The sequence below is a fragment of the Mirounga leonina genome, unplaced genomic scaffold (genome assembly GCF_011800145.1).
Source record: "Mirounga leonina isolate KUSES-001 unplaced genomic scaffold, KU_Mleo_1.0 Mir_173, whole genome shotgun sequence".
In the NCBI taxonomy this organism is placed as follows: Eukaryota; Metazoa; Chordata; class Mammalia; order Carnivora; family Phocidae; genus Mirounga; species Mirounga leonina.
The window spans coordinates 87,369,777-87,378,368 of record NW_023270447.1 but is presented as its reverse complement, the minus strand read 5'-3'; the positions used below and the strand labels follow the sequence as shown (position 1 = coordinate 87,378,368).

The following is an 8,592-nucleotide window of genomic DNA, read 5'->3' as shown; positions in this document are numbered from 1 at the left end:
CTTCTCTCCGGGGGTCAGCAGGACAGGGCCGGGGGGCCCAGAAGCCCTGTCCTCCGGGAAGCTGCTCACCCTCCAGCTGCCTCCCTTCCTGGGGCACCTGCACCTCCCATCCTCAGCACCCTTGCACGTCCCCAGCCGGACCCAGACGCCCCCCAACCCCCCCGCCTGCCGGCAGGAGAGCACCCAGTCAGACCCAGCTCTGAAACTTTTGGGAAGATTACCGTGGAAGATTGCTTCTCAGGGACTCCTTTTTTCAGGAATAGTCTATTAATTTGGGGAGAAGGGTGGTGTTTCACTCATTTGTTTTTCCACCAACATTCATCCAGAGCCTAGTATGAGCCAGGCTCTGTGCTAGGTAATGCCCACCCTGGAGCCAATCACAATAAATTAAAAACAGCTAAGCGCTGCGAGAGCACATTGATAAAGTGCTCTGGGACCTGAGAGAGTAGCGAGAGCCAGAGTCCCTCTGAGAGTCCCCTCCTTTGTTTAGTTTATGTAACAAGGGCTTACAGAACATTCTGTGCCAGGCATTGTTCTAACAACAAATGCTAAGCCATTTAATTATCTTAACAGCTTCATGTGGGACTAGGATTACCACATTTTATAGACGCTGGGGGAGCAGGGGCAGAGAGGTTGAGTAAGTTGCCAAAGGTCACACAGCTGCTAAGTGGTAGACACAAACAGCCGTCTGGCTCAGGTCCCTGCCCCCAGCGCCTGTGAAGGCTGCTTCTGCGGATGCGGGGGGCGTGGCGGGGGGGGACGCGTCTCTCTGGACGAATTCACACCCAGGCAGCAAGTTGCCACGCACAGGCACATCTCTGCATCTCGGGGCGTCCTGCTCTTCCCGCCCACTCCGAGGTCAGGGGTCAGGGGTCAGGGGCCAGGGGAGCCGGGGGCGGGGGGGGGCGGCTCCCAGGCCCAACAGTTCCGCCTCTGTCCTCCAAGCCCTCAGGCGCGAACTCCAGGAGCCTGTGGGTGGGTCCCCGCGGCGCAGCTCCGGGAGGTAGGCCTCCTGCTGCAGAAAACAAGGCTCTCCGTCTGCCCTTGAATGAACAGTTTGTTCCAGAAGGAAAAACAAAGCAATGAAACCTGACTCTAGGTAAGGGGAGACCTCCTTCCACCAGCGCGAGAACGCGCTCCCGCGAAGGGCACGCAGCGGGCGCGGCTCCTTCCCCGCCCGCGGCGCGGGTGACGTCATCAACCCCGCGCGGAGGGCCCGTTCCCAGCGGCCCACGTGGCCCGCAGCCCCGCCCCCAGAGAGCGGGAGGGAGCCTCGGTGGGCGGGGCCCGGCCTCTCGGAGGTCACTCGCTCCCTCCCTCGTGACCGCCCACTCTGCCCCGGAGGCGGGGGTGGGGGTGGGGGTGGGGAAGGAGCTGGAGAAATTCTAGAAGCAGGAGGGGATCCGTTTCCAAGTGGTGTCTGCCCTCAGGGGCAACTTCTGGGGCCCGAGAGCCCCAGCAGCCGGGAGCCCCGATTTTTGTCTTGTTCACGGCTGTGTCTCGGACACACCGGCTCACAAAGCCCCACTTTTCCCTGTAAAGTTTAAGTTCGCAGACCACGCGACCCCCGCCGCCGCCCGCCCCGCTGCCCCGCCGAGCGCGCCTGCGTCGCGACGACACTTTAGGCATCCTGGGATGGGAACTTCCTGTCATTTTCCGATGTCACGAACTATTACTCTGCCTTTGATTTTTTTTTTTTCTTCCCCAACCATTTAAAAAGGTGAAAACCATTCCTAAATTACGGGTTATACAAAACAGTGGGTGGGATTTGCGCCCCCACCTACCCCCCACCGGCTGCCGTTGGGCGTCTTGGTGACCACAGCCCTCGGGATCAAACACGGTACGAGGCTCCGGACACCGCTCATCAGGGTCCCCTGAGCCCCACATGGACCCCATCCAACGTCTGCACTTCTCAGTCCACGCCGGTCTTGCGGGTTCATCTGGAACATTCTTCTGCCCTTTCCAACACTTGATTTTTTTTTTTTTTTAAGATTTTTATTTATTTATTTGACAGAGAGAGACACAGCGAGAGAGGGAACACAAGCAGGGGGAGTGGGAGAGGGAGAAGCAGGCTCCCTGCAGAGCAGGGAGCCCGATGCGGGACTCGATCCCAGGACCCTGGGATCATGACCTGAGCTGAAGGCAGTCGCTTAACCAACTGAGCCACCCAGGCGCCCTTGATTTTTTTTTTTTAAGATTTATTTATTTATTTACTTTAGAGAGAGAAAGAGTGCATGAGTGGGAGGGGCAGAGAGAGAGAGGGAGAGAGAGAGAATCGCAAGCAGACTCTGCCCTGAGCGCTGAGTGCAGAGCCTGACACAGGGCTCAATCTCATGACCCTGAGATCACAACCTGAGCTGAAACCAGGAATCCGACACTTAACCGACTGGGCTAGGCAGGCACCCCAACACTTGATTGGTTTTTGAGACTCAGTTCAAGGGTTCCACTTCTGGGAAACCTCTCTTGATACCAAGTCAGGTTTGGATCCTCTTTACTGCTTGGGCCCCCAAACTAGGCCCTAATTTGTTCCTGGGTCTCTGTCATCTGCCTGGAAGCTCCCCAGCGCAGGGTCCAGGCCTTCCATCCCCTATCCCGGCACTCTGCGGTGCCTGGAACAGAGTATATGCTCAATAAATGCTTGTCGGACTAATTCATCCCCCCTCCTCCTCCTTTCCCTTTCCTCCCCCTTCTCCTCCTCTCCCAGCCTCTAAGGGCCAGAGGGGTCTTTTTTCCCACACTCTCATTCTATGTGAGCTCACCCCACAGAGGGCTTTCAGGCCCCCTATGTGGTGACAACTCCCAAATGTCTATCTCCACTCCCAACTTTCCCCGTGGACCCCAGACCCAGACATCCCGCTTCCCACCGGCATCCGACCTTCCATGCTGCACACCAGCCCCTCTTGCAGGCTTCCCCAGCTCGGTCAACAGCAGCACCAAGTTCCCTCTTCCCCTGGGCGCCTGGGTGGCTCAGATGGTTAAGCGTCGGCCTTCGGCTCAGGTCATGATCCCAGGGTCCTGGGATCGAGTCCCGCATCGGGCTCTCTGCTCCTTGGGAGCCTGCTTCTCCCTCTGCCTCTCTCTCTCTCTCTCTCTCTCTCTCTCTCTGTCTCTCATGAATAAATAAATAAAATCTTTAAAAAAAAAAAAAAGTTCCCTCTTCCCCTCCCAGGTCTGGTCAGAAACTCCAGCTGGCTCTGCTTCGAATCCAGGCGGCGCCCTCCTGTCCCCGCCGGTCCCAGCCACCGGCCTCTCACCTGGATGAGTGTGGGGGCCTCTCACCTGGCCCCCTACCTCGGGGTCCTGGCTTGTACCCGCCCCCACAACTTCACACAGTGGCCAGAGGGGCCCTATTGCCACAGAGGAAGTCACGCCTCAACTCAAGCCCTCCCAGGGCTCCCATCTCATGCAGGGGAGTGCTCTGAGTCTGTGCCAGGCACTACTGACGCTAGCCCGTTAGCCCTCACCACAGTCCTGAGGTAGGACCTGAGAAACAAAGGCACAGAGAGGTTAAGTAGCTAGCCCAAGGTCACACAGTAGTGATAAAGCTCAGTGCCTTAAGATGGCCTTCCTGATCACGCCCCTCCCCCCATCCGCTCCGCGCTTAGCCCCAGGCCACCCAGTCCCCTCCAGGTTTCTTTGTTTCTGTTAAATTTTATTTATTTTTGAATAAATAATGTAGGCATTTGGCCCAGAATTTCAAATGTACACAAGGGGAATACAGTAAGTCTCTCTCCAACCCCTGTCCCCAGCCACTCACTTCTCCCAGAGGTAAACTTCTAGAGTTCATTTTATTTTTTTGTTAAGATTTTATTTGAGAGAGAGAGCACGAGCAGGGTGAGGGGCCGAGGGAGAGAGAGAAGCAGGCTCCCCGCTGAGCAGGGAGCCCTATGCGGGGCTCCATCCAGGACCCCGGGATCAGGACCTGAGCCGAAGGCAGATGCCCAACTGACGGAGCCGCCCAGGTGCCCCTAGAGTTCATTTTAAAATAGACAAAGAAATATACGTCTATAGCAAGTTTAGAAGGCCCTGTTCTCCACTTTGCTTGGCTAAGTGTATCTGTGTATCTTCCCCCTCCTTGCTTCTCAAACACACCAAGCATACTACACCAGGACCTTTGCAAACTGTTCCTCTTCCTAGAGTGTGCTTTTCTGGGATGTCCACATAGCCCCCCCCCACCTCCCTTTCGTTGGGTCAGCTCAGAGGTCACCTTGGCTGAGCATCGAGCACACTGCAAAGAACCGCCCCCATGCCCGATTCCCCTTCGGGCTGTCCCTTCTGCAGGGTCCTCTCACTTCCTGCTCAGGGGCTCGTGTGGCTCACAGTGTGTCCGCAGGACCTAGACCAGGGCTTGGCACATGCTGGGGGCTCAATAAATACTGGGGAGGAGGCGGTCACTCCCAACAGAGCAGATCCTAGGACTTCAATCTTGTAAAATAGCAACCTGTATAAATGAAGGAAGGAATGAGCAAACGAGTGAATTTGTGAATGGTTAAGTAGCACACTTAGGGTTCTTGCCCTGGCTGCATGTGAAAATCCCCTGGGAGCTTCTGGAAACAAGGGGGCCCGGACCCCACCCCAGACCAATGTGAAGCAGAATCTCTAGGGAGTGCAGCCTGAGCATCCTTGGGTTTGAAAATCTCTGCCTCCCACCCCACCTCGTTCAGATGCACAAAAGGGGTCCAGAACAGCTGGCCGACCACCCCTGGGGCTCCCGATCCGGGAGACGAAAGGAGTGTCCTCTGTCTCATCGTCCAGTCGCACATGGCAACATCAGGTAGCAACCATGAGAGGAGGCAGAGCGGGCTTGGCGGGATCTGGCTTTGAAATCGCGTCAACACTGTCTTCGCAGGAAGGGAAGGCACAGAGCCCACACCCTCGCCCCTCCGTGTGGCCCACGGACCAGCCACGTCGGATCCCCTAGATGCCTGTAGGAAACACAGCATCTCACGCCCTCCTCCATAAAAGTCTGCACCTTATTCATTGCCCCAGCAGTTCCTGGCACATTCGAGCCCCCATGGCACTGTGCTGGCACATGTCCAAGGCGCAGGGTCATCCCACCCGTCCCCGCGTCCCGCACACACCCTCCCAGGGTGCTGGGGCTGCCCCTTAAGGGCCTCACTTTCCTCACCAGCAAATAAGGGTGAGCAAATAAGGGTGCTTCGACTAGTAGCAGTGAATAGACCAGGGCACCAACAGGCAGGGCACTGCCTCGTCAGCCAGAAACAATGAGGCTTCGTGACCCGAAGTGCGAGGAACCGGGGAAAGTCAAGGACACCGGCCCGGAAAGAACCGGCAAATGTCTGCTCAGCCCCAACCAGAGGCCGGAAGCGCGCTGGTCAGTTACCAGTGGGAGCACCTCGTCCATCGGCCCGTCGTTGCCCACCCTGGGCCCCGCCGGCCGATCCCACCCACCTGCCCCTCCTTGCTGAGCTCTCCTCCGAGCCAGGTCCGTGGGCCCGAGCCCGTCCGCAGCCCCCGGAGCCGGGCTGCACACCCTCCACAGCGTTCCCAGACAAACCGGGGAGAGAGGCTGGGAGCTCAGGCGAGGCGCGGGGAGGCGGCTGCTGCCTGCACAGCACTTCCCAAGACTTTGATCTTGTAGAATGTTCGCCGTCAAGCCAGGCAACATGTCCGCGGCCCCTGGGATGCTATTATTCTCCCACTCGGGCTTTTTGCCCAGAACCGTTCTTCAACCTCAGCCTGTCACTTCCTCTTCGTGACATCCCAGCAGTGCTCCTCCCAGACTCGCCCGAACCTCTCCCCACATCTAGGCCCCTAACACCTGCCAGCTGGGCCTCAGCTCCCCGAAACCGGCGCGCCCGCCACCACACCGACCTCTCTCCCGCTTCTCAAGGTTCCCTCCAAAGCCGCCCCTGACCTCGGTGTGTGAAGACCCAGAAGAATATCCCCCAGATAAGAAACAACCTCTTATTTCCAAGGGTGCTATTTTTGGGCAAAGTACTTCTCATGGGCCTGACTGCAGACACGATTTTGGCCAGATTGAGCATATTTGTGATACTCTGAGGGTTTCTGCTCTCTCTGAGCATGGGTTTCTCCCCTCTCCTGGCCCACCTCTCTGCCCTGCCCAGATGCTCTTCATCAAGCTGCGAGAGGAAACTGCTTCGGGTTATGATTTCTTGGTTTCTGCCTAAAGCACATGCAACTGGAAGAACAAAGTGTGGGCCTCAGGGGGTAATCCTGGAGCCCTGGGCCCGTTCCCCGCCACCCCACCCCCCACCCCCGCCCCGGCCATTCCAGCAGCCTGCAAATGTCAGTGGAGCATCTCCCATGGGCCAGGGAATATTTCATCTGAAACAACCATCCTAGGAGGATTCACGACCGCCATCACAGGGAGGCAAAGCTAGGTTTGAGCAGGTGTAGATAACCAAACATGGCTGTATGGTCAGGAAGTAGGGCTGGGATTTGAACCCAAGACCTCACCTTTCCCATGGAAGCGGCAATCCCTCCATGCTCGCATCTGGACCCTAAGGCTCCGGTCCTTCTGGTAACAAGGGAATTACATTCCACCCGCTGCTGTTGCCTCCAATTGAAAGCACAGAGTTGCTGTTTACAGGGAGTCCGGAAGTCTGCAGGAGGAGCAGGTTTGGATGGGATGGTGACAGTTATTTTGCAGAAGTTAGGGCTGAGCTCCCTTACTGGGCATCCCAGCAAGGTTTTGAGGCAGGTGGATGTGGCGAGCCCCAGTTGGAGAGACAAGGCCTGAGGGAGGTCGTCAGTGCCCTGGTCAAGAGTGAATTCAGAGGCATGGGGAGGGCGAAAGGCTGCCCAGAGCAGGTTTCAGATCCTGCTCCTCACCACAGTTCTAGAACGAATCCTCAGATGCTCCCATTTCCCTGGCCCCTCAGTTTCTATCGTCCTCTCTCGCCATTTAATGATTCTGAAGCGTGTGGCTCACTGGTCTATAGTAGACACGCAGTGCTGTCGATCATCACTACCATCTACCTCCATGACATCTCATCCCCTCCCCCGAAGCACCCCACGCCCATGAGCTGTCTGTCACTCCCCACTCTCACTCTCCCCGGCCCCCAGCAACCACCGATCTACTTTCCATCCCCATGGATTCACCTGACCAGGACATTTCAGATCAACAGAGTCCCACAATGCGGGGCCTTTTGCCTCTTTTGACACAGTGTTTTCTTTTTTCTTTTTTTTTAGATTTTTTATTTATTTATTTGAGAGAGAGAATGAGAGAGAGAGAGCACATGAGACGGGGGAGGGTCAGAGGGAGAAGCAGACTCCCCGCCGAGCAGGGAGCCCGACGCGGGACTCGATCCCGGGACTCCAGGATCATGACCTGAGCCGAAGGCAGTCGCTTAACCGACTGAGCCACCCAGGCGCCCCTTGACACAGTGTTTTCAACGCTCACTCGTGTATCCATACTTCATTCCTTCCTACGGCGGAATGGCATTCCCATGCTATGGATGAGCCAGCCACACTTTGTTTATCTAGCCCCTTGTGGATGGACATTTGGGTTTTCCGCACTTGTTGGCTACCGTGAGTGATGCTTCTACGAATATTTGTGTGCAAGTGTTTACACAGACATGTGTTTTCAATTCTCTTGAGTCTGTACCTAGAAGTGGCATTGCTGGGTCATAGGGCAACTCGATGTTTAACTTTTTGCGGAACTGGCAGGCTGTTTTCCACAGTGGCTGCACCATTTTACAATCCCCCAGCTGTGTGTGAGGGTGGCTGGGCCTTTCTGAACTGTAACTTCTCATCACCCTGATCTCATTCCTTGTGTGTGCCCACGTGTGTGGGTGGGGAGTGTGATCCACCGAAGTGGACCCTCACTCTTTAGACTCTAAGTTTGGAGAAGTCCGTTTCGTCGAGCAGGCCATAGATTATCATGGCGGTCTGTGACTTCCATGTTCTGGACCAAGGTCTCTGAGGGAAGGGGCAGGAGGTCCCAGGAACCCCCATAATGCTCTCACTTCCAGGGTGGGAGAGAAAGAAGCCTGCTTACTCATCAAAACCACAAAGGAATGTCCAGAATAGAGGAATCTAGAGACATGAAGTAGATTGGTGATTACTCAGGGCTGGGGGCAGGGCATGGGAGGATAGGCAGGGTAATAGCTAAAGGGTACACAGTTTCCTTTTGAAGTGATAAAAAATTCTCACATTGACAGAAGTGATAGTTACGTGTGTCTGCCTATCCTAAAAACAAATGAATTGTACACTTGAAATGGGTGAATTGTATGACATGTGAATTATATCCCCCAAATAATTTTTAAAACACACACACACAAGGGAGACTGGAGAAATTTGGGGACAGAAACCAAAGAAATCAAGTTCTCCAAAGTGACACTGAGATGCCCATCTTGTTTGTACAAGTCTGCAGCATGTTCCTGCAGTCTTGACCTTGGCCTTGACCTCATGCACATCTTTTAGGTTTATGCCTCAACTTCCCACCTGGAGGAGGAGTTTGAAATCTCAGCAGGTCTGAGGGGGTGGAGAAAGGAGGGTGGGAAGGATGGGGCGGCGCCTGGGTGGGTTACCACGGTCTTGGCCGCCCTCTGGTGGGCACTGGGCCTGAGCCACAGAAAGGGGCATCAGGAAGGACCAGCCCGCCAG

General features: G+C 55.9%; 1 long non-coding RNA gene across 1 annotated transcript in view; it reads left to right on the top strand.

Annotated features, from left to right (window-relative positions):
* The first annotated feature begins 999 nt into the window (after positions 1 to 999).
* LOC118020033 overlaps positions 1,000 to 8,592 on the top strand; it is a 19,692-nt gene continuing 12,099 nt past the window's right edge. The window contains exon 1 of the long non-coding RNA XR_004681796.1: positions 1,000 to 1,099. This is a non-coding gene — a long non-coding RNA (uncharacterized LOC118020033). The remainder of the gene's footprint in view (positions 1,100 to 8,592) is intronic.